The 6847-nt window shown below is 40.8% G+C and overlaps 1 non-coding gene across 1 annotated transcript; it reads right to left on the bottom strand.

Annotated features, from left to right (window-relative positions):
- Positions 1-6316: 6316 nt before the first annotated feature.
- LOC116467706 (small nucleolar RNA U13) lies at positions 6317-6420 on the bottom strand. Its single transcript, XR_004247911.1, has one exon. It is a non-coding gene; the product is annotated as a small nucleolar RNA U13 (small nucleolar RNA).
- Between the last annotated feature and the right edge of the window lie 427 nt (positions 6421-6847).

Raw genomic sequence — 6847 nt, 5'->3', positions numbered from 1 at the left:
ACAAGCATACAATGTGTAATGATCAAATCAGGGTAATTAGGGTATCTGTTACCTAAAGCATTTATTATTTTTTAAACTATCGTTTTTGAGACTAGGTCTCACTGTGTTACCCAGGCTGGTCTTGAACTCCTGGGCTCAAGCCAAGTAACTGGAATTATAGGTGCGTGACACCACACCTGGATTAACAAAGCATATTTATTTATTTATTTATTTTATTTTATTTTATTTTATTTTTTTGAGATAGAGTCCCAATCTGTCACCAGGCTGGAGTGCAGTGGCATGATCTTGGGCTCACTGCAACCTCTGCTTCCCAGGTTCAAGCAATTCTCCTGCCTCAGCCTCCCGAGTAGCTGGGACTACAGGCACACACCACCATGCCCAGCTAATTTTTGTATTTTTAGTAGAGATGGGATTTCACCGTGTTGGCCAGGATGGTCTCAATCTCTTGACTTCGTGATCCACCTGCCTCAGCCTCTCAAAGCGTTGGGATTACAGGTGTGAGCCACCATGCATGGCCAGCACAATCTATTTTTTAATTTCCATTTTTATTTTAGACTCGGGGTATACGTGCAGGTTTTTTACAAGAGTATATTGCGTGGTGCTGAAATTTGGGCTTCTATTGCTCCCATCACCCAGATAGTGAACATAGTACCCGATAGGAAGTTTTTCAGCCCTTCCTCCATCCCTCCCTCCCTCCCTTCTTTCTTTTGGGGTCCCCAGTGTCTATTGTTCCCATCTTCAGGTCCAAGTGAACCCAAGATTTAGCTCCCACTTACCAAGAAGAACATGTGATATTTGGTTGCCTGTTTCTCCATTGGTTCATTTAGGATAACTGCTTCCATCTGTATCTATGTTACAACAAAGGACATGATTTTGTTCTTTTTTATGGCTGCACAGTACTCCATGGTGTGTATGTACCACATTTTTCTTTATCCAATCCACTGTTAATGGACACCTATGTTGATTCCATTTCTGCTACTGTGAATAGTGCTGTGATGAACATACGAGTACATGTCTTTTTGGAAGAATGATTTATTTTTCCATTGGGTATATACCCAGTAATGGGATTGCTGGGTCAAATGGTTGTTCTATTTTTGGTTCTTTGAGAGCTCTTCAAACTGCTTTTCATAGTGGCTGAACTAATTTGCATCCCCACTAACAGTGTATAAGTGTTGCTTTTTCTCTACAACCTCACCAACATCTATTATTTTTTGACTTTTTGATAATAGCCATTCTGACTGGTGTGAGATAGTAGTATCTCATTGTGCATTTCTCTGACGATTACTGATGTTGAGTATTTTTTCTTATGTTTGTTGGCTGCTTGTCTGTCTCCTTTTGAAAAGTGTCTGTTCATGTCCTTTGCCCACTTTTTAATGGAGTTGCTTTTTCTTCTGGGTTTATTTAGGTTCCTTATAAATTCTGGATATTAATCCTCTGTTGGATGCATGATTTGCAAATATTTTCTCTTTCTGTAGATTGTTTGTTTACTCTGTTGAGAGTTTCTTTTGCTGTAAAGCACAGTCTTGACTTGCAAAACTCACAGTGTCAGGTCAGGGAAGAGAGACAGTCTCTTGAAAGGCCCATAACACACATAGACACATAGACATATGAAAAAACACCATCTGGTGGCATCTCATTTCCCCAACACACAGGCGTATATTACTGGTATCTCTGTTGGCAAAAAGAAAGCAGTCCTGAGGCCACAATTATTTGGCCTAAGTCATCTATCAAGAATTACCTATTTGGAGTAGATGTTGACAAAATGATAAACGTCCAAGCCAAGTCTTCTGGTGACCCACATGTTCTGGCTTCTTTTAGAGATGTAAATCCCTAGGGGAGCTAAAAGGCACATGTTTGCTCTTGGCTTTAAATTCCCATATTATAACAGGTGGTCATGGTGTAGCCATATGCCATTAAAACTAGGGAGAGATATTTAGGCTCAAGGTTTAAGGTAATGAGGGAACTTGGTGGAGTAGGGTGGAGAGAGAGTTTGTCATAAGCGATTTCCCTGCAAGATTTAGACTTTGGCATGAGAATTTCTTAGTTCTACTGCATACAACTGCACTTTATGAGGCCTTGACCTAGCACATGGAAGAAATAGAGAAAGCAGCAGGAATTCATTTTTAAGTCAGAGGTTCCCCCACATTTTCTCAGTTAATTAGGTGCCCTTAGCATCTCTTATTTTTCCACTGCACCTCTAGGTCAAAATAAATTGCTAACAATAGCACTAAAAGTAGCTTAGGTCTAAACAACTTATTACTCATATCTTTTTTTTTTTTTTTTTTTGAGTCTTGCTCTGTCGCCCAGGCTGGAGTGCAGTGGCGTGATCTTGGCTTACTGCAACCTCCACCTCCCTGGTTCAAGCAATTCCCCTGCCTCAGCCTCCCGAGTAGCTGGGATTACAGGCACCCGCCACCATGCCTGGCTAATTTTTTGTATTTTTGGTAGAGATGAGGTTTCACCATGTTGGCTCGACTGGTCTCAAACTCTTGACCTCAGACAAACCAACCACCTCGGCTTCCCAAAGTGCTGGGTTTACAGACATGAGCCACTGTGCCTGGCCTTACTCATATCTTAACAACTTAGTTGTTGCTTAAAGAATAGTACGTATAAATTGAAATAATATTTTTATTTCTTTTTCTTTTTCTTTTCTTTTTTTTCTGAGACTGAGTTTCGCTCTGTCACCAGGCTGGAGTGTAGTGGCTTGATCTCTGCTCACTGCAACCTCTGCCTTCCAGGTTCAAGTGATTCCCCTGCCTCAGCCTCCCAAGTAGCTGGGACTACAGGCACATGCCACCACACCCAGCTAATTTTTGTATTTTTTGTAGAAACAGGGTTTCACCATGTTGGCCAGGATGGTCGCAATCGCTTGACCTCGTGATCTGCCCGCCTCGGCCTCCCAAAGTGTTGGGATTACAGGCGTGAGCCACTGCACCTGGCCTATTTCATTCTTAACCACAATTACTGAGTGAGGTGTGTGTGCCTGTTGGGCATGACACAACTCAAACTTTGGAATTGGATGGAACACCACACTGATTCTTGTGCAATACTTGCTTTTATTTCAGAAACGGCTGAAAACTCAGCTCGACAAAGAAACTATGTAATGGAAAGGAATGTAGCACTATGCAATAATAAAACTGTGAACTCCCTTGAGCTAATAATTCATACAGTGTCCAACAGATGCCGCTATGTTCACAGCTTAAAAATACTCCATGTCACTGCAGAGCGCAGTTCCATGTTTGCAACTGCTGTCTCAAATTTGTTGCCATGCTTTGTTTTCTGTAGCTTGTTCAGAACAATGGGATGATGAGAGGCGATATGAGTGAGAGAAGGGGACAACTGAAAGCAGTGAGAGACTCAAGCTGGATTTATGGCATTCTGCCACCAGGTTACCCCACATACACACAGCCACTCTAATTGGAATCACTTTACATTTGTGACAAAACTCTGGTGGGCCTTAGTACATTCCCATAGTCCATTCTCTCCCCAACCCTCTTAACTATTTTTTTTATGTATTTATTTTGAGACAGAGTCTTGCTCTGTTGCCCAGGCTGGAGTACAATGGCATGATCTCAGCTCCCTGCAACCTCTGCCTCCCAGGCTCAAGTGATTCTCCTGCTTTAGCCTCCCGAGTAGTTGGGACTATAGGCACCTGCCACCATGCCCAGCTAATTTTTTTTTTTTTTTTGTATTTTTAGTAGAGACAGGGTTTTGCCACGTTGGCCAGGCTGGTTTCGAACTCCTGACCTCAAATGATCCTGTCCGCCTCGGCCTCCCAAAGTGCTGGGATTACAGGCACGAGCCACAGAACTTGGCCTTCTTAGCTATTTTATACCTTTGCTTCTCTTCTCAAACTTTGAACACCTTCTACGCACACTCAAAAGCAGGTGATCTTGCTTCATACTTCACTGAGAAGAGACTTCACAGACTCTCTTCACCACATCTCCACCTACATAACTTGCCTCTTCACCTATTACCACAGATGAACAAAACCATCTCAAGTCAATGCCTCCATTTGCGTGCCAAATCTCATTCTTTCTCATTGTCTTAGTTCACTAGGGCTGCTATAACAAACTGCCTTAGACTGGATAATTACTAAAGAACAAGAATTTATTTCTTACAGATCTGGAGGCTGGGAAATCCAAGATCTAGGCACCAGCAGATTCAGTGTCTGGTGAGGGCCTGTTCCTCACTCGCAGCTTCTTGCTGTGTGCTCACATGGTGGAAGGGTAGAAAGGGCCACAAAGGCTCCCTCAAGCCATTGTATTTTTTCAGGGTACTAATCCCATTCGCCTAGTAGCTTCCTAAAGGCCCCACCGCTTAATACTCTTGCATTGGGGATTACATTTCAACATGAATTTTGAAGGGACACAAACATTCAAACCAGAGCACTCATACACTCGTGGAATCACTTCAACATTTCTCCTCTCTCTCTGCTACATTAGCATTTTTTCACCCTCTACCAGATCATTTCCAAGGGCATACATGTTCAACTAAAAAATAAATAAATAAAATTAAAATCGTCCGTTAACCCTTCTTCCCCTGCCAACAACTTCCCCATTTATTTTCTCCTCTTTGCAACAAAAGTCCTCAAAAGAATTATCTGTACTCACAGTCCAACTCCTCTATTCCTGTTGTCCCATAAATCCACACCAATCTTTCTTTCTCCTACCATTCCACTTACACTTTCCTTATCAAAGTCTCCAGTAGACTCTACGTTGTGAAATTCAACGCTAGATCTAATTCCAAAATACTATTTTTGATTAGCAGTATTTGACACAGGTGACTGCTGCCTTTTTCTTGAAATATTTTTATTCAGTTGGCTTCCAGGATACCACAGACCTCCGCCATCGGCTCCTACATCTCAGTTGCATGTGCTGGGTTTTTTTCTTTTTCTTTCTCCACCTTTGGTGACCTCATTCAATACCATGATTTGAAAGGCATTCTACCTACTGGATTACAACCAAATTTACATCCCCATCCCCAAAATTCTCTCCTAAAATCTAGACATGTATGATTGCCCTACTCAATATCCCCCCTCGTTTGAATAGTAGATATTTCAAACTTAACATAAGCAAACCAGAGTGCTGATCTTCATGAGCAAACCTGTTCTACTCGTAGTCTTTCCCATCTCGGTTGATGGTAAATCCATCCTTCCAGTTGTTCAGGTCAAAAACCCAAGGGTGTGTGTGTTCCACACAAGTAGGAGTAAACACATTCTACCATATCTCTTCCTTCAGCTGCAGCTAAAAACCCTGGACAAAACACATAAAATAAATATCAGAAGACTGAAAGGTGGAGAAAATATGGAAAATTAGCTAGATACTTTAGGATTCAAAAAAGGATATGGAGGTTAGTTTCCTATTTAACTTTTTCACTTATCTATTCTGGACTGGGGAATCTCAGAATCTGGAAACACCATGCAAATAGCTGATAAAAGAAACACCCCAAGAAAAGACTGCTCTTTTTAGCCAAACCACAAGGTTTGATTAAAAAGCATTCTTTTTAATCAGAGGGGAATCCTCATGCTCCCTTCTGCATCTTCTGGACATTCTGCCTCTATCAGAAAATCCTTCTCTGCTATCAGCCTCCACCACCAGCCTCTTATGCTCTCCCATGGATGTAATCTTTTGAAACAAGATTCAGAAAGTTTTACAGGTGAATTTTTCTTTTTAGCCCTAAAACACACTCATATGGAAGGAGTAAAATTAAGCTGAATACTTCCTTGAGTGGTGGAAGGAAAAGAGGAAATTACATGGAAAAGAAGAAAAATCCTAGAAATGAACCTCTCAAGATATTCTCCAGGCACATGAGTAGAAGAACTGCTCTTGGTAAAGGGAAAGTGGCATGGGCCCCTGGTGACTTGGCTCTCTACCCTCTCTTCTTTCTTCACTGAAGCTACAGAGCTCCTCAGAGCACTTTGAAAAACACCAAATAGTGGCAGAAATCGATGGAGCTCAAAGAATGTTCTGTTCCATCAACAACCAACATAAATAATGGATCCTTACAAATAGAACTGAAATGTTAACTGCATCCCAAATTAATGGTGCTGAAAAGAATATATTATAGACCAGTGTCTCAGTCTAAATGTGGATGATACAGTCATCACTGTGCCCAGACATCTGGTACATAAACACTTGGATATTTTGGAACAGGATGAGCAAACACAATGGCAAAGCTCTGAAAGGCGACTGGTCAACTGAGCAGAGAGGTTAGCAGAGCTGACCAGCACATGGAAACAAATTTTGCTTGCCCGTTGACAGGACATGACTTGATTGCATAATGTTGAATTTTTTTTCCTTTTTTTTCTCCTTCATGTCAGATGGGTAATGTGCTGACATCATAACAGGGTTGGAGGGAGGCACATCTCACATGTGAGTGTGAAAACCCAATCATCACATGTATGAACCACAAAAGGATCTCAATATACCTTTAAATAAGAATCTCAACTTTTAAAATATTTTGAAAACACTGAGACTTACATCAATATCGAAAAGTCAACTTTGAAATAAAAGGTTGTTTAAAATATTCTGTTAGGCCAACTCAGAGTCTTCAAGGGGTGGAAGCTATTACTATCTCCCTATCTTTTGTAAAAAAAAAAAAAAAGAAACATGAACAGGGGCAGATAACCTCTGAGTAAATTTATAGGTGCAAAATTCTCTCTTTAATTATTTCCCCAATAATTATTTATCCTTTTTATCCAAGATGATAAAGAGTACTTACTCTCTTGTACCAGATACCATAGTATTTTAATAGAACATTTAAAATATGAGTAATGTATCGTAGATAAAATACTCAAAGGAAAGATTTGGAAAACCTGTAATACTAGTGCAATGAAATTAACACA

Source organism: Hylobates moloch, unplaced genomic scaffold (genome assembly GCF_009828535.3).
Source record: "Hylobates moloch isolate HMO894 unplaced genomic scaffold, HMol_V3 SCAFFOLD_4, whole genome shotgun sequence".
Classification (NCBI taxonomy): domain Eukaryota; kingdom Metazoa; phylum Chordata; class Mammalia; order Primates; family Hylobatidae; genus Hylobates; species Hylobates moloch.
This window is presented reverse-complemented; position numbering and strand designations above follow the sequence as displayed.